This window comes from Indicator indicator, chromosome 1, assembly GCF_027791375.1.
Source record: "Indicator indicator isolate 239-I01 chromosome 1, UM_Iind_1.1, whole genome shotgun sequence".
Lineage (NCBI taxonomy): Eukaryota > Metazoa > Chordata > Aves > Piciformes > Indicatoridae > Indicator > Indicator indicator.
This window is the reverse complement of record NC_072010.1, coordinates 75,086,283-75,105,833: the sequence shown is the minus strand read 5'-3', so window position 1 is coordinate 75,105,833 and position 19,551 is coordinate 75,086,283.

Sequence of the window (19,551 nt, the reverse complement as noted above, 5' to 3'; positions counted from 1 at the left end):
TGTGCAGCCTGTTCCAGGGCTCTGTGACCCTTACAGTAAAGAAGTACTTTCCCATGTTGAGGTGGAAACTTCTGTGCTGTACTTTACATCCATTTCCCTTTGTCCTATCACAGGGCACAAGTGAGAAAAAGCTGTCCCTTCCTTCCTGACACCCGGCCCTCAGATATTTATATACATTTATTAGACCCCCTCTCGATCTTCTCCTCTCCAGACTCAGGTCTCTCAGCCTTTCCTCATAAGGCACGTACTCCAGTCCCTTAGTCATCCTTGTAGCCCTCTGTTGGACTCTCTCAAGTAGATCCCTGTCCCTCTTGAACTGGAGAGCCTGAAACTGGATGCAGCATTCCAGGTGGGGCCTCAGCAGGGCAGAGCAGAGAGGGAGAAGAACCTCCCTGTATCTGCTGGACACACTCCTCTAAATGCAATCCAGGATCCCATTGGTCTGCTTGTCCACAAGAGCACATTGCCGTCAATGGATAACTTCTTGTCCACCAGGACTCTCAGGTCCTTTTCCATGACGAGGCTTTCTAGCAGATCACCTCCTAACCTGTACTGATGCAGTTTATTATTCCTTCCCCAATGCAGGACTCTGCACTTATCCCTGCTGAACCTCACTAGGTTCATCTGTGACCAGCTCTCCAGTCTGTCCAAGTCTTGCTGAAGGCCTTCAGGTGTCTCAGCCAAGCCTCCCAGTTTAGTATCATCAGCAAACTTGCTGAGCAGACACTCTATATGTATGTCTCCTCTTCAATGTCATTGATGAAGATGTTGAACAGGACTGGCCCCAACACTGCTCCCTGGGAGACTCCATTAGTTACAGGTCTCTAGCTGGACTTCACACCATTGACTACCACTCTTTGCACTCTGCTGTGTAACCAGTGCCTAATTCATCTCACTGTTTGTTCTTCTATCCCACCCTTCCTGTGCTTGCTCACAAGGATGTTATGGGAGACAGTGTCAAAAGCCTTACTAAAGTCAAGGTAGACTACAACCACTGGTCTCCCTGCATCTACCCATTCAGTTACAGCATCATAGAAGGCTATCAGATTAGTCAAGCATGATTTCCTCTTGGTAAATCCATGATGACTACACCTGATCATCTTCTTCTCTTCTCTGTGCCTAGAGATGACCTCCAGAATGAGCCACTCCATCATTTTTCTGGGAATGGAAGTGAGGCTGACTGGTCTACAGCTTCCTGGAACCTCTTTCTTGGCCTTTTTGAAGACTGGAATGACATTTCCTTTCCTCCAGTCCTCAGATCATACTGAGTGCCATCAAGCAGCATGTACAAGGCAGCCAGGGAATCAGGCCCAGCCAACATGGGTTTAGGAAAGGAAGGTCTTGCTAACCAATCTGATCTCATTCTATGACTGAGTGACCTACCTGGTAGATGAGGGGAGGGCTGTTGGATGTGATCTGCCTAGACTTCAGCAAAGCCTTTGACACAGTCTCCCACAGCATCCTCCTGGAAAAGTTGGCAGCTCATGGCTTGGACAGGTGCACCTGGGTTAAAAACTTGCTGGGTTAAAAATTGGCTGAATGACTGGGCAGTGATAGTGAATGGTGCAGCATCCAGTTGGTGTCTGGTGACCAGTGGTGATCAGTACTGGGTCCAGTTCTATTCAGCATCTTTATTGATTACTTGAATGAGGGGATTGAGTCCACTGTTAGTAAATTTGCAGATGACACCAAGTTGTGGGGGGAGTGTTGATCTGCTGGAAGGTGGGAAGACACTTCAAAGAGACCTGGACAGGCTGGGTCAATGACGGGTTGAGGCCAATAGCACGAGGTTTAACAAGGCCAAGTGCAGGATCCTACACTTTGGCCACAATAACTCCATGAAGCGCTACAGACTGGGGGAGAGTGGCTGGAGAGCAGCCTGGCTGAGGGGCATCTGGGAGTGCTGTTGACAACTGGCTGAACATGAGCCAGCAGTGTGCCCAGGTGGCATGGAAGGCCAAGGGCATCTTGGCTTGTATCAGGAATATTTGGCCAGCAGGACCAGGGATGTAATTCTGCCCCTGTACCGCACTGGTGAGGCCTCACCTCCAGTTCTGTGTGCAGTTCTGGGGCCCTCACTTCAAGAAAGATATTGAGGGGCTGGAGCTGGTCCAAAGGAGAGCGAGGGTGAGGGTGCTGGAGGGAAAGTCTTATGAGATGATGCTGAAGGATCTGGGGTTGTTTAGCCTGGAGGAGACTCAGGGGGGACCTTATCACACTCTACAACTACCTAAAGGGAAGTTGTAGTAAGGTGGGGTTCAGGCTCTTCTCCCAGGCAACTTGTGACAAGACAGGAGGGCATGGCCTGAAGTTGCACCAGGAGAGGTTTAGGTTGGATATTAGGAAGTACTTCCTCATGGAAAGGGTAATTAGACACTGGAATGGACTGCCCAGGGAGGTGGTGTGGCGTTGATGTCTCTCGAGGTCTTTAAGGAAAGACTGGATGTGGCACTTAATGATGTGGTCTAGTCGATGTGGTGGTGTTAGGTCATAGGCTGGACTTGATGATCTCAGAGCTCTATTCCAGCATCAATAATTCTGTGATTCTGTGGTTCCCCAGTTGTTTTAACCTAGGGAACTGCAAAAATGGTTTTCTTCAAATAATGGACATCTTGTACTGGCAAGACTTGACACTCAAGGAAATGCCAGAGCCTGGTGTCAGTTTAGTGTCCTTAGTTGCAGAGACAGTTTTAATCTCGATGGTCTCTACCTTCTGTGTGTTCCTTTGTCCTGCACCACCATTCTTTAGGCACTACTTTCCTCAGCTGAATACAGCTGTGACACAGCTTTTAAAGTACTGAAGGACGTTGAAGCCAACATAATTGCTCTGGAAACAAAGTAGGAGAACAAGTTCTGTTTCATGCCCATGCAGCTGCACTGAGTTGCAGGAGTGTGGTATTCTGCTCATGGGCTGTGCTAGGGAGCAGGCTCATTTTTAAATAAGGAGATTGTTTTTGTACAACCGTCTCTGACACCTTATTTCTTTCTGCATCACAGTGGACACAGATATGTTTGTTTAGTTGCTTCCAATGTGAAAAACTGCCTGGAATAAGCCATCAGGACAAAGGAAAATGAAGAATGTCATAAATTCAGGGTAACTGCCAAAACAAAATTGTAAAGTATATAAATACTCCAGTATGCTAGCTGTTAGAAAAACCGTACCCTCACCCTCAACATTATTAATTTTTGCTTATCTTCCAAGCTTGATATTGAATCTGGGTTGAAGTCTTTACTGAGCCACTGAACACTCAGAGTTCAGCTAAGCTGTGTGTTTAGCTGAAGGGCATTTAGAGGCATCCTTTGCTGAACAAGTAAAGGCACTTGTAGAGAGCAGGCATGGCTTTGCCTAGCCAAATACCAGCAAGAGGGTAAGTGCAGCACTGTGCTCCTATGGCTAGACTGGAAGAGCCTTATGTTTTCTCACCTCAGAAAACTGTGTAAGGAAAGTTGTTTCAGCCATCCATGTAGATACAGCAACAGCTCGGGTTGAATTTTGTCAGCCTGCAACAGCAGTATCTTTTACACTGAGAGTAGCATTATAACTCCCCACATACACACCCTACCTATGGCAGAAGGGTTTTTGCATGTGCTCCCCACATACCTTTTCCTTCTTTCCAGTGGTACAGGTATAAGTTAATCTTACTTTGGCATGAGCTCGGGAAGATAATTTCTTAGCTCAGCTCAGCAGCATTTCTGCTGTCCTCCATTGGTCCTTTGAAACATCTGAGAATACAGAAGTGGGCTGAAGTTCTCTTGTAGCCTTCAAACAACCATCAAAATGTAAGAACCAATGAGAATAGCTGCAATTCATATAATCAGTTTGTTGGAAAGACATCCTTACATTAATGGGAAGAGGGCTCTTGTATGTTACAGAACTGAGCTGACTGAGGAAGGCGAGTTAAACCAAAATGGCTTTCTCTTCTTTTTGCACTGGAATACTCTCTGCTCCTGTAGACAATTTGTTCTTGAAGGCATCAGGAAGAATAAGCTTGTCATGTCATCCCTTTAAACCAAGAAAAGCTGCAGGAACAGCCATAGCTGTAGATCTAAACAATGCTTTGGCTGGCTGAAGTACAGCCATGATGACAAAGGCTGAGAAGGCTCCTGCCACACAGGCAACCTCCTAACAGCTTTTTGAAATTATTAGAGAGCAACCAATATATTTTAATACTGGGACAAGTCCTATAAAGACAGTACAACAGGCATCATTTTCTATTCATATTGACCTAAAATAAACCTAACCTAGTAACTAAATACTGATAGCTAAAAGTGTCCATTCTCATGTCATGTTTTCTCATATCAGCATATTTGAACATTAAGTTGAATTCATACATTGAACATTTGCACAAGCCATAAATATCATTCTACTGCATATGATGTGAAACTCCTTAGAATTAATTTTCTCAATGTCATTTTTGTTTTAGAAATTATATTTATATTAAACGAACAAAGTATCATTTGTGAGTATCAAATTCTATCTCTGTATTTTGCAACATAATATTTTAAAATATTTAAAAACCTATATTTGGCAGTATCAAAAGTACAGAAATAATTTTTTCCCCATCTAGAAGTATTTGAAAAATAAAAAATAAATACATGCAGTGAGTCTTGATGCAGTTGCTCATGGATATCATAAGACATTAAGATTAACTTTGGATCTTGACTGTCAGGTCCCATGGCATATCTTGACTTGATAGAGCGCCCTTTTCAAATATTATTAGCTATTGAAAATGATCTTATTCTTTTCTTACAGTTGAGACAGAGAATAGAAATGCTTATAATATTTGAGTCCATAAAATGTTTCTCTAACCTATACTGCTTCATATTTTATAAACAAAACCTCTCTGTATCTACAAGGGAAAATAAAAAAAATATATATTTAAAATCTCAGTAGTCTCACAAATGCAGGAAGAAATCTATAGCTGTTTTGAGAAACCTTACTGTGTTCAAATAATAAACTCACAGATAGGAAATGCCAGCATTGACTGATATTTTCTCTTTGTGTGGTAATAACTGTGCTTGACATTAGACATAAACTTGGTATTGAAAGAATCCAATCCTTTTTACATCCTATCCCAGACTCCTGAAGCAAGAATGTATCTCTTTTCTGTCATATCTCTCACATTCACTGTCCTTACATTACAGTGAATAGGGAATACTTCCAGGCAAACTATTTCTTCCAACTTTAGTCAAACCTGCATCTTAAAAAGGAAATACAAACAAAATTAGTTGAAACATGTGATAAGTTTTGTATTTCTGAATAAGCACCCTAATATTTATTTTAAAGATTACTGCAAAATGTTTTGCTACATGAAGTCAGAAAGGAAAATGATCACCAGGGCTCAGTCTTAAGGTTGTATGATCTATATTCACCACATGGGCTAAGAGAATGGCTAGAAGCAGAAACAATTTTTGTTGACACACCAATCTTAGAAGGTGTTGCCATTCATTTTTTAAATAGCTCGAATATCTATTTGCTAGCGAAAGAGCAATAGCCATAAGTCACTGGAGAGGAAAATTGAATAGGACACATACAGAGCACAGATAAGGACAGAGGACTGGGCCAGGCTCATTCTCAAAGACTGAGGATTTCTTCTGATTTGAACAAAAGATAATGAAGTTTTAGGTGCAACCTGCTTATTCTTTTTTTGTTGTTGTTACAGTTCTGCTCACAACAAAACCTTTGCTGATGCAGTCATGTTGAGTACACACTTATTTCTACACTAATAACCAGCATTATTTGCTTTATTGGTAACAATTTTAATGGTGCACAGCCTAAGCTTGTGGTTTCCACTAGGTTCCACTGCCTGCACTGATAGAAGTGTTTGCATGCCTGCTGCCACGTACCAAGCACTGGAAATAATTATATAGAAATTCATAGATCCTGATAGTTCCTACCAGTGAACCAGAACCAATATGACAAATCAGTGTACAGATCACTTCTAAGTACCTAAAAAAAAAAAAAATGGAGAGGAGCTATAACAGGAGTGAATTTTATAAAAACTCATCATATCAAATTAAATCAGTCTCCTTCTACCACAAGTAACAGGGAAGCAACACATGCTATATACCTTGGCTTATGTAAGACTTCTGATGTTATATTGTATAGAGTTCCACTAACCAAAGTAAGGAATATTTAGACAACAAAAAAACACTAACCAACCAACCAACTAAATAAGCAGATGCCAAAGTCAGGGAAATGTTTATTTGGGAATTCATTAACACTGGTTCAAGTATATCCTGAAAAGGACTGAGGAATGCTCCTAAGAAAGCAGTTCTAAGGGAGTAGTACTACCAGGCATTTTCTTTAATGATCTAGAGGACTGAGTAGAAAATGTACTGATTACATCTGAAAACACCAATAAGCTGATAGTGCACATTACAAAACAGGATTAGAGTTCATCTGTTTCATGTTTCATGAAAAAGAAAAGAAACTCTTTAATGAGGGCAAATGTCAGACCAAGAACAATTAACTGCACAAATATAGAAAAAGGAACAAAGGGCTAAGTTACAGCTCTGCAGGAGTATATTTAGAAATGCTGTGAATCATAGCTTCAACAGGAATCAAGAGGATTGTGTAAAGGCAAACCCCATATGATTAATCACCCACAATGATTAATAAACTGTCATAGCTAACAAAACATTTCAAGTAATCCTTCTCCTTTCAGCACTGACCACTGATGAAATGCAGCAAGGCTGAGCATTGAGCAATGAAATCCAAGGAAAGCAGGAGTTATTTGCACAGTTTTCAGAGGAAAAAACACTGGGAAAAGCAGTGAAAATGAAGAGAAATCTCAAAAACAGGTGAAGAGGAAAGTTTAGATGAGCTGGAGTTTCATTGCTTGTTACCTCATTACTTGCAGGAAGAGAATGAAAGCTTTAGGTTTCAAAATTTGAATATTGAATCGTGCAGGAAAATGAAACTACTTGTGTTCCTTACAAAGTCTTGCTATGAGGATATAAAAGCTTTTCTCACTTCTCAGAACCACTGCAAGTGACAATGAAATAGCTTACAATGTAGCCAAGGAGGTCCTACCCAGTTTTTCCTCAATTCTCAACTGATCTCCTTCCTAATCCCTTGCCAAAATATCAGCAATTCTTTGACTTCACTTTTTAGCTTTAGAGTATTTAGAAAACTATTGTTTTACACCTTCAAGCCTTTCATAACTACCACAACACCTAGAAATGTCTTTTTATGTGCTCTTTTGAATGCAAGACTTTGTGTCTTGCAGCTTTGGGACTTGTGTCTTTTGTTCCTAGAAAATATGACAGATACTGATAGTACTGCCAGCAATGATGGTCCCTGGTTTCTGATCCAGCAGCTATTGGATGGGTAGTCACTACTTAGAGTGATTGTTTCAAGCTCTCACTGAACTCAAGCACCGTGTCTGGATTCCATTCAGTTCACACAACAGCCAGAGCTGACATGTTTGTCTTGAAGGAAGGAAGCATGACAGGCAGAGAACAATTAAAACCTTCAGCTCCAGCTCCTTCTTCATGCTAGCTGCCTTTAGTTTTTAAACTGTATTCAGTGTTCTGTGAAGCCTCCAGAAATTTGAGACATTTAGTTTGCATAGCACATATAGTACAATCCCACTTGCCTGGTGGGAAAGAGAGAGGACACATCCTGGTTCCTTGATAGTCATGCTACAGTTTCTATCTGGATGGTTGCCTCTCAGAAGAGTCTGTCATAGAGGGGGTGGTTTCTGTGGCATGGAGATACACCTGGAAAGCGCCACACTAATTTTCTAGCACATGGAAGAGGCATTAGTAGGCTATGCAGTTTTGAGTGGCTAGTGTTACACAAAATACATAATTTTGTTTTTCTGGTGCCCTGAATGTCTGGAGCAGGGATCTCACAGGAGGTGTTCATGTCCCAGGTTTCCTCCTCGAGATAAACAAGGTGTGGTCTGAGAAGGGAAAAGGGCTTAACTTGATCTTGTCCTGACATAACTGTGGTATCTCGCCAGTGCTCCCACCTGGGCCTAGGGGTTGGGAGTGCTCCCAGTTTCCACAGCATAGACACAATCACTAAAAGCTGAATTTATCTGGAAATCAATCATGAGATTGATGGAAAATTCGGGTATATAAATGTTGGTCTGGATATCCAAGGTTCAGGCACCACCAAAATGCATGACATTGACATTCAGCTGCAATATACTATCAATATACTACGGCATTTAACAAGTCCAAGTGTTGGGTATTGCAATTTGGCCACAACAACCCCATGCAGCTCTACAGGCTGGAGACAGAGTGGCTGGAGAGCAGCCAGGCAGTAAAGGGACCTGGGGGTACTGGTTGACAGTAGGCTGAACATGAGCCAGCAGTGTGCCTGGGTCACCAAGAAGGCCAATGGCATCCTGGCCTGTATCAGAAATAGTGTGGCCAGCAGGAACAGGGAAATCATTGTGCCCCTGTGCTCAGCTCTGGTCAGACCACACCTTGAGTACTGTGTCCAGTTCTGGGCCCCTCACTGTAAGAAAGATGTTGAGTTGCTGGAACATGTCCAGAGAAGGGCAACAAAGCTGGTGAGGGGTCTGGAGCACAAGCCCTGTGAGGAGAGGCTGAGGGAGCTGGAGAAGACGAGCTGCAGGTGCCTGGAGAAGACGAGGCTCAGGGAAGACCTTATTGCTGTCTACAACTACTTGAAGGGTGGTTGTAGCCAGGTGGGGGTTGGTCTCTTCTCCCAGACAATCAGTGACAGAAAAAGAGGACACAGTCTCAAGTTGTGCCAGGGGAAGTTTAGGCTGGAGTTTGAGGAGAAAATTCTTCACAGTCGAATGGGCTGCCCAGGGAGATGGTGGAGTCACCATCCCTGGAGGTGTTAAAAAAAAAAATTGGATGTGGCACTTGGAGACATGGTTTAGTTGTCATGAAGTGTTAGGTATTAGTTAATAAGTTTGCTGCTTCATAGCAAGGTAGGCAAGCTGCATCACCAAGACGTTTTTGTAGACTGTAGAACTACACTGCCATGTCAGTGAATGGAAAAGACCACTGGTGTGAGATGCTGTTGCTGGGGGAGGATAGTGCTGACCAGGATTTCCTGCATCCACTGCCATCTAAGCCACTTATCAGTAGAAGGACTTGTACAATAGGGCTACAGGCCTTTTAGTTTCTACTCATAGATATGTACATGATGCTGTCATGCTGGTGAAAAATATATTTTTCAAAAGAGTGCTGCTTTCCTTCCCCATCATATCCATTGAGAGGAGCTCTTCTGCACTCCGGCCATTTATATATTTCAGGTGACCTAGACAGGAAGTTCCCTCTGGTTCCACATCAAGAGAAAGTCAGTGATGAAGCTGAGTCTCTGGCTAAGCCTCCAGGTCTAGGAACATACTGTATTTCAATACTCAATGTAATGAACCTAATCATTAACATTTTATATCTTTTAATAAAATTGTTTGAAATCTAAAGACTCATTAAAATGAACATACTAAGGCTGTCTGCAACTAGAACTGTTTGCATGCCATTTGAATAGAAAACTTGCAAACGATTATTTACAATATCCAGAAACATTAGCACCCAGGAAATATTCAGTAGTAAATTGTGATAGCTTGAGGACTATGTCCTTACCAAAGAGATGATTCCTCCAGAGTACCAGAGGGTACAAGGAGCTGAACAGGCCAGCCCTGGTGGGTGGACACTGGTAACTATGTTATTCCATCCCATTATACTGTATCTTTATCTCCCCTTTATAAAGGAACAGCACAAACTGTTCACCCCTTCACCCATCCCGACGCAAACTGCTATCTCTGGCAATGCAGGGGAGTGGGGCCTGGTGCTGAATTTTTAGCTGCATCATTTGGGCCTGGGTAGGGTGGTTTAGGGAGGTACTGTGGGAGGGGAGGGTCCATATTTGAGGCCTGGGTTTTGGCCGGGTTTAAGGGAAGGTTTTGGGAAGGTGATGGTCGTGAGGTTTTTGGAGTAGCTCAGACTGAAGAGCAGGGCTGAATATAAATTGTTGGGTATTTTTTCCTGCTTTTGTACTGTTGTATCAGTTATGAATAGTGCTTCCATTTAAATTTCCAATTCTTTCTAATCCCGTGTGGAATGTTTTCTTTTACACCACTTTGGGAGGCATAAAAGAGCATCTGACTCACTCCTTAAACTGAAGATTTAAATAGAGTTTTAGATTCTGAGTACTGGAATTCACACACCAGAATAAAAAGATGCAAATAATACCTATGAAAAACTTTTTTAACTTCAGATGAAGATTTATCAAATACCAAATTTGAAATAACAGAAAAAGAACAAAATATTTTTGGTAGAGTGTAACTTATAAGTCACTGCTATCAGAAGCACACATGGTAGTATTGATTCTGATTCTTCAGATACAATATGTTGTACTCAAAGCAGTGCTTCAATACCTATTTTCTTTTTTCCATCATGTGTAAAACATTGTTCATCCTTCTTCCTAAAGATGTGGTTTATATGTAAACAATTATTTTACTATCCACTTATTGCTAACTTATACATGAAAATTAGTTTTCTAAGAGAATGACCATCTGTGTCAGACTTTTCTTCTTCATAATGAAATTAGAGTGAAGAGTTTTTAACAAAGAAATTTTAACAGCTAAGTTGTTCCTGGTTAAAAAAAAAAAAATCCTGAGTCTAAATAATGCTTGAAGATAATAACCTATAATTAAATTATTTTATTCATATTTGTTGTGTTAAATTTTTAGGAATAAACATGCTTGAGATAAGGTCCAGATAGCAGGATAGCATGATACTGAATGGCACCACCATGAATACCCTTCAGTTGAAGGCAGATCTGTCTTTGCAGATAACTGTCATGGGTTGAGTATTTGCTGCTGTTGTTCATACCACACTGCCATCGTGCCAGCTTCAAAACGAAAGTGCTGGCTGGAGTAAAGTACTATTGGGTTTGAAGTTCAGATTATAACATGGAAGGCTTTTTGTTCTGGTTGCTGCTGATGGGTTCTGTGTTTTGGGTGTTGGCTGTTCCACAGAGATGGCAGCAGGACAGTGACAAACGGGGGAGTAGCTCCTTGGCTTGGGTTTTTAGCTCACTTGCTTCTGCTTGCTGCTGCTTTTTGCTGTGCTTTTTCCGCAAAGAGACTAAGGTAATTGTGCACTATTATTATTACCTCATTGATTCAGTAAACTCTTATCTTTTCCCTCACTTCTGTGTTGGGGAAAACAAACAGGTTAACCCGTTCAGGTTCACTTTAACCTCTGAAAACAATTTACATATAGAAAGTTTACAAGAAGATACAACAATACTCAGTAGTCCTCTCTGGCACTGTATTTGCCACAACAGTCATTATTCTTTAAAAGTTTTATGATTAGTTACTGACACAGATATTTGTGCTTAAGAAGTATGTTGTGGATTTCTCATCTTGTGTTGCTGTTCAGGGACTCTGAATCGGAATAAGGTATTAAAATTTAGATTTAAAATAATGATATTGAAAATTAGATATTGAGAATCTGAGGTAAGGGTCCTCTGACTCCTTTCCAAACCTAGACTTCTAAAGCAATAAGTTTCCCAGTAAGTCCTGAGCTCAGACAAATTTTATTCTTATATTTCATAAGGCTTCTATCCCATGGGACACCCTCACCAGAAGGAAAAATGTTGTGCTTTTGAAGCCCCATGATGGGTGTAAGAGCACATGAATAGATAAACCATGAAATTTTAAAGGTAGTTCCACTCCAAATCAACGCAAAAAACAAATGTAGTTTATGAAAGATTTTTAATGTGTGCTGTGGTTTAACCTTAGTAGGTGTTTCATTGGCAACCAGCTACTCACTCACTCCCCCTAAGTGGGATGAGGGAGAGAATCAGAAGAGGAAAAGTGGAAAAACTCATGGTTTGATAGAAAGACAGTTTAAAAGGCAAAGCAAAAGCTGCACACACAGCAAGGCAAAACAAAGAATTCAGTCACTTCTTCCTATAGCAAGCAGGTGTTCAGCCCAAGGAAACAGGAGCCTATTACATGGAATGGTTTCTTGGGAAGATAAATGCCACCACTCCAAACATCCTTCCTTTCCTTCTTCCCCCATCTTTATATGTTAAGCATGACGTCCCATATGGTATAGGATATCCCTTTGGTCAGTTGGGGTCAGCTGTTTTAGCCATGTCCTCTCTGAAATTCTTGTGCACCCCCAGCCTACTTGCTGGTGGGGTGGGGTGAGAAGCAGAAAAAGGCTTGACTGTAAGCACTGCTCAGTGACAACTAAAACATGTCTGGGTTATCAACGCTGGTTTTGTCCACAGATCCAAAAAACAGTACTGTACTAGGTTGATGTGAAGAAAGTTAACTCCACCCCTGGCAAACTCCACCACTTTGTACAGGGTGACTGCTAAGTACTGAAATGAAGATTTTATTGAATTAAATTATGCACTGTTCCTTCAAGCATGTTTTTGTGTTAGATATGTTACGCACTAACACATTTTATGACAGGTATGGATTGCAAACATAAATAAACCGGATGTCTAGGTCATTAACTAATAAAAAACAATTAATAAAGAATGAGCAATCAAAGTAATATTCATTATGAATAATATACATTTTAAGTCTGATTTCTTAATTTTCTTTGATCAGAGAGATGAGACTTTTGTCAGATGTTCTAAACAATTCCTATCACTCAGAAGTGAAGGCTTGATCTGAATACCAAAGAGAATTCTCATTGAGTATACATGACAAACTGAGTTAAATCTAATCTATATGAAAGTGTCATTAATCTGACACTTAAGTAGCTAAATTGTCTTTATCATCAACATTTTAGAAAGGAATGTTTCGGACTGTTTGATTTAAGCCCATTGTGTCCTGCATGTTTTGGGCAGAACAGATACAGTGATGGCCAGCAAGTGTTACTCTTGTTTAACACATCTTCAAGGAACATGAATTTAGGCATGTCAAAGCACTTTGAACTCTGTGGTGTTGACTGAGAGATGATTTGCCACATGAACAGGTGAAAAGAAATTACATTTGCCTCTCTGGTAGATGACAGAAAGGTAAACCAGATAGTGGACAGGTTTGCTCTTGACAACTCAAGTGCAGCACTTATTAACATCTGAAATTATAAAGGGCTGTGAAAACCTATGCCAGATTTCAAGATGTAGCTCAGGATTGGCACTACTGGCAGCAGGGATGGACAGGACATCTCCAGGTGCTGGAGACTCAGGCAGAGGCACCTCACAGCCTGCAGCTTTCATTGGGGTCAGATAAAAAGCAGAAACAATAACCACAGCAGAGTGCCTCTATGGCTGAGTGGACTTGGCAAGGGCAGCTCTGTCATACTTTTTAGGTGTGATAGATGCCTAGCAAGATAGTGTCAAAATGATTTCTTCTGAATCACTGAGGTAGCTTACCAAGGCAAATAAACTTGTTGCTGTCCATGCCAGTGGCCAGAACCCTGGCATCCTTTATGCTCTGGCTAGGTTAAAAACTCAAACACTTTGTTCTTTCAAATTATGAGCAAGGACGTACAACATGCTCTTGTGGACTATGAGGGAATAAATGATATCAAAGCACTACCTTACCCTGTCTACCCTTTTCTGTCTATTAGAGATGAAAATGTTGCAAGACCAATATCCTCTCTAATGGGGCTGACAAGGAAAAGTCAGGGTTATTGGGGGGGAGGGAAATTACTTTGTTAATTAATCCATTGTTGCTTATCTTCCAGCAATGTTGCTTACAGTAACTCCTTCAGGGATACTGTATTTGGTTGGTATAGTTAATAGCAATTTCATTAAGCTAGCAGCTCCTAATGCTAATAATAATTCTGTTAAATCTTTATGGATATATTTGTCTTCACTTTACATTTTCATTTTTAATTTGCTGCAGATACACTTCACAGTCTCTTGTGTCTCAGATTAGTGTTCTGTTCTGCCACAGATCATTGTCAAGTCTGACTGTGCCTTTTTAGACTGTGAAATATCTGCCTCACACTGTCCTCAGAGACCTCAGTAAGAACAAGAGTAGTCTTTATCTCAGTTTAAAATCCATGAAATATGTTTATGTGAAGGAATTTAGATGTATTTAAATAATTTTTAAATAAGGAAAAAATGGGAGTGAAAATATGATAGAAATATCATATTATGACAGAAATGTGTCAAAAATAACTTGTCAAGTCTTTCCAAATGAAAACTGTAAATACCTTGTCTATCTCACTCTGATATAGACTGAACATAGAGAGCTTTTTTTTGAAAATTCATTCCATTTCTAACTTTGATCTTCTGCTCCACTCTGCAAGACTCTGTGAGCTGCAATGCAGCTAGCAATGCTGTATTGACTCCTGTAGCAGCCTTTTATGTATGTGATACATGAGGTTTGGCAATCCAGTCCCTAGAGGACTATTTCCTGGGAGTAACTTGCACAGACCCATTGTGCAAAGGGTGGAGGGGGAGGTAGACAAATGCTGATATTCCTGTGATGTGAACAGTGCAGCGTTGGGAGGGGTAGAGAGACACACAGAGACAAATAAAGCTTATAGTCTGTCTAAAAAATTACTCATTTTCACCATAACAGGTACATGATCATCACTAATGTAATTGCTGCCAGTTCTCAGAAGTAAAATTAACCATGTGCATAAAATAATTTATTTTCTAGATAGTAAGGTAGCCTTAACCATCTTTTCCCAAAAAATTAATACTGGCTACAGGGCAATCATTTGCAAAAATGCAGACATCAAAAGAATGCTTCTTGGATGGATGCTTTCTAGTGTGAACTGACAAGGAAAATTAATTTTGTTCAGTGAGTGCTTTAAATTTTTAGGACTGTCAGACTGCAGTGAAGAGACAGGTCTTCAGTGAACTCTGCTGAACAACACTGCAAATGGGTAACAATCAAGCAATGGTTCCCCTAGATTTGCACTGCTTGTTCTCTCTGTGTGCACCCACATCCAAGTATCCAAGTATCCAAGCACAGTACGGCTTGGACTGAGTAATCTTTGCTGTTAAGCATTCAGTATCTCGTACAGAAGTTGTTAGTGGGCTTTATCCAAACTCTTGTGAACAGGCAGATGATACATTACTGAAACAGTACAGCACCAGGCATCTTCAGGACTGATTCACCAAAGAAACTTAAATATCATTGTGTCCCTACAAGCCTTGATGATCCCAGCTGCAGGGGAAACTGACTAATATCAGGGAAGGCTGAACTGCCACAGTAATGTTTGCCTAATCTCTGCTTATGGAGTCATTATTCTCCATGGTTGTGTATACTATAAAGAATGAATTTACTCTTATTTACCTCAAAAGTTGTTGTGCATCTGTATCTTTTTTTTTTTCTTTAATATTACAGTACCACCCATGCATTTGAGTTATTTCTTAGTTTACATTGCTGGTGAAAGATGAAGCAGCTGGGGATAATAATTTGCTTTCTTAGGAACTTAGTGAATCACGTTTGGCTATACGTTTTTTCCTTTTGAGAACAAAACTTTCCATTTTTTGATTAGGAAATGTGAGTGAGTAATATTCAGTTCAAGAAGTTGTGAAGACTGATACAGTGATTTACTTGACAGTATTAAATTTGATAACAAAAATGTTAAACTGAATATGCATATTGATTATGCAAAAAGTTGATCTTCCTTCATAGCCTGACTTGTTTATCGTCATCAACATGCTGCAGTGTCTCAGCACTACACAGATTCTAGTTAAAAATTTTGGGAAAAATTGTATTTTATATTATTTAAGAATGTACTTGCCAGGATATTAGGAATAGGTTTAAAACAATAAGTTGCAATTGCATCGGAATATTTCTTTGAGTAATTTTGCTGCAGATTAGGTTTCACAAGCATATTTCTGTTTGCTGGCTTCATATTAGATCTGGCAAGAACTACTGCTCTGAAGAAAACTCTCCAGGCAAAATTGTGATGAAAAGATATAATAGATCCATATCTGAGAAGGATGATAGGACTGCCAATGAGAGCTGTAGTGGCTCAGTGGAGTCATCTTGTGTAAGTATGTTTAAATTATAGACTATATCTAAATATCATCTAAATATTTTTATTTTCTTGAACCTACAATGTGCAAAATAAATCTAACAAAGGCAGGTCAGATGTGTTTTTTAATTTAATTTTGGAAACCATGTAAATGTGCAGCCAAAGCAAGCTCACATACCGATTTATGTGATCTTTCTATCAAATGACATTATTTTTGCAGAAGAAAGCTTTTAAAATTATAGTTTTAGGACTCAGGCAAAGTCATAATCCCGTGCGATGCTTTGCAGCAGAAAGTCGAGTCAGAGATCTGTGCCAAAGTTCAGAAAAGAGGTAAAATACAGAATAGAAACTCATGGCAAGATGCATAAATGGTGGGGGAAAGCCAATGATGGGAACGACAGCAGGATGATGAAGCAAAGAAATGGCACAGATCTGGAGCAAAAGTAGGGAGAACCTCTGTTCTTCCTGCAAGAGTCTTACACATCTTTCAGCAGGCCATCCTCTTTCTACTGGCAGGGAGACCATTCAAGTCCCTGTTTTGGAGTCACCGTGGTACTTTCACAGCTCATGGAGAATTATTCATTCAAAGGTATTACACTAGCAGCTGTGGCTGCACAAAGCATATTTGCAATACTCAACACAAGAATAGCTTATATGTTAAAAATGGTCATCATCTAGGGACACATCCCAGGCTCCAAGCAGGAGGAACGCAGAGAGATGGACTAAAATCATCTAGTGGAGAAAAAGGGATTTTTGGCATTCTTCAGTCAGACCTATACCACTAGTTACTAAAGATGCTAAATTTGGACTTACCTATTCTGATTTGCATAGCAGGATCTGAAAGACATTATTAATGAATTGTGCATAGAAATGTAGATAAATTTGGGAAAGGAAATTACAGTCTGGAAAACTAGAAACCAAGGTTAACTTTTTGTTAAGAAACAAGAAGTATGGTAAACGAGCAAAAATTATATGCTGATCCCAAATGGGAAACCAAGAGCTTATTTTACTAGTCACACTCCTTTTGTCAAGGAACAGCCTGGACTTTTTTCTTTTTTCTTTTTCTTTTTTTTTTTTTTTAAGTAAGTGTCAATTGTTGCATTGTTGCAAAGAGCAAAAAGACATATCACCATATGTATCTACAAAGTATTAAAATTAAACAAAGAGGAGAACAGAGTGAAAACAGACAGGTACAATATCAGGCATATTAATATCTTCTTGGGAAAAACACCTTTTCAGATTAAACAGAAACTAGTTGACCACATGCTATATTTCATGGATTAATGGGACTTTCACTGTCAAAATAAGATATTATTTAAGTACTAAAATATCAGTTAATACCTTGTTTTGCAAATACAATAAAACTAATTGCCACAGTGTTTCACACTATGCTTTTACCAAAGATAATTCACTAGAAAGAAATAAAAAATAGTGGTGAACAGCTAACTTGCTTGAAAGTCTGGGTTCTAGAAACACAGAGGTCCAAAAAGTACCCTTTTCCATCTATTCAGATCTGATTACTTGTTTGCTTTTGTTCAGTTGGCTTTTATTTTAATCCCATTGAATTAACTAAATATCAGTTGCATGCAAAAGTCCCATAAAAATAAAATACTTCTCCAATTATTTAACATGAACTTGACAAAATAATGGTGTTTTGTGAAATGTTATCTTGGCTGTGAGCCTAGTGGCCTCTAGTTACCACTGCTTTTTGTGCAACACTGTTCTAATACTGTGCTGAAATTCCTGAAAGGATGAATTCCCAGGATGGAAACTAATAATCTATGTTCCATTACTAATATTTATTTACAAATAAAATTAATTGCATTCACTGTATCTCCAGTTCTGCTATCCCTAGTTCTTTACTGGAGACATGATTATAAGAACCTAATGTCTCATACATCTCTGACTGGCAATGCTGGTATATGAATGAAATAATAGCATTAAAAAGTCAAATAAAACTAAAATAAATCACCTTGAACATAGTCAGTTTTTTGATCTGACAAAAGAAATGTACTTTCTGTACCTTGATTCCAGCCCTTAAGATATGACTGATGACATAATATTCAGACAATATATCTGTCAAACACCACTGCCACCAAACTGCTGGTCTTGTACCTGAAGTGGCCAAGAGTTTTTACTAAAGGGGAAAATGATCAAGAAGATTTTGTGAACAGATCATTCTGATAAAAGCACATTAGTCACAAAACATAAAACTGATGTTTGGGCTGCCTTTCGTCAGAACACCTGCTACCATCTTACTTATTAGGTAAAAAGCTTGAACTGAAGTACTGTGGCCTAGAAATGATGAAAAGCTGATTGAGAAAACACTTATGTTTTTATAACCTATGATTACAGTAAGGCTATGAAATTTAGATTTAAAAGACTCTAAAAGGTGTGGAAGCCAACATAGACTGGATAGCTTATGCTGTGAGTATAAAATGAATGCATGACATGAAAATGCACATGAGCTTGGCCCTCACAATTTTGGACTTCCTGCCAGTTTGCTCAGTGCCTAAAAGCACTAATGTTTAGACATTACTTTTAACATGATGCAAGTACTTCCAATTCTTGTCAGTCTGTCAATTACAATCTTTCAAGAAAGATTTTTTACTAACACTTTGAGAGTTCCAAATTTCATCAGAACCAGTTGAAACAAATCTGTCTAACAACAGGTGAAAACTACTGGTTAATAAGAGAAACTCAATGGAATAGTCAATAATTTCTGTTTGTAGGCCTCTTCAACAGGTCATTTCAGTAGGCTGCTCTACTTTTTTTTCATGACAAAAATGTTATTTGGGGTTTGTTGTATGTTTAGAGGGACTGTTTACTTACAGTATAACCCTACAGCACTCATCAGCGCTTGATTTCAGACCAAACGGGGTCAGTTCAGAACACTGTGAATGTCTTTCTGTTAAGATTCAGGTTGTCAATACAGACTGCCATCTATTTGTCAACATCTGGCAGTTACTGTTAGTGATGCATGGAAATACCAGTTGTGTGGAATAGATTGTCCAGTGAGGCTGTGGATGCCCCCTAGTTGGAAGTGTTCAAGACCAGGTTGAATGGGGCCTTGAGCAACCAAGCCTAGTTAGGAGGCTTCCCTCCAGGGAGGTTGGAGTAGATGATCTCTAAGGTCCCTTCCACCTTAAGCCATTCTGTGATTCTATGATTCTATGATCATTACATTGAATTATACTAATAGGTGCATAAGAAAGTGATTAAAGCATCCAGACAGTTACACTGGAGAAACCCAACATGAAGAAGGATAGACAGAGAGAGCAGGTTTTGTGATTCATATTTCCCATGGATACAATGATACATCTTCCCATTACCTCAGTTTCCATCAAGAGTGTTGGAACCAATTTGAACAGTTGTGTTTCGATTGCTGTTGGTCCTTAGAAGTCATTGGAGATTGACAGACTTTAGTTTATGGATAGACAGAAAAAATCATACTAGTGGCAACTTTCTGCTGGTAAAAGAAGCTTGCCAAATCTTGATATTCTGGTAGGTAAAGTAACAGATTTAAATAGAGAGATCGTATTAGAGTCAAGCTGCTTTTTGACATTCCCAGTGTCTGAATTCTTAGTTTCTTTTGGTATTTTTACAGTATTATTTCAGACCACCTGTGCTGTCAAGTTCCCA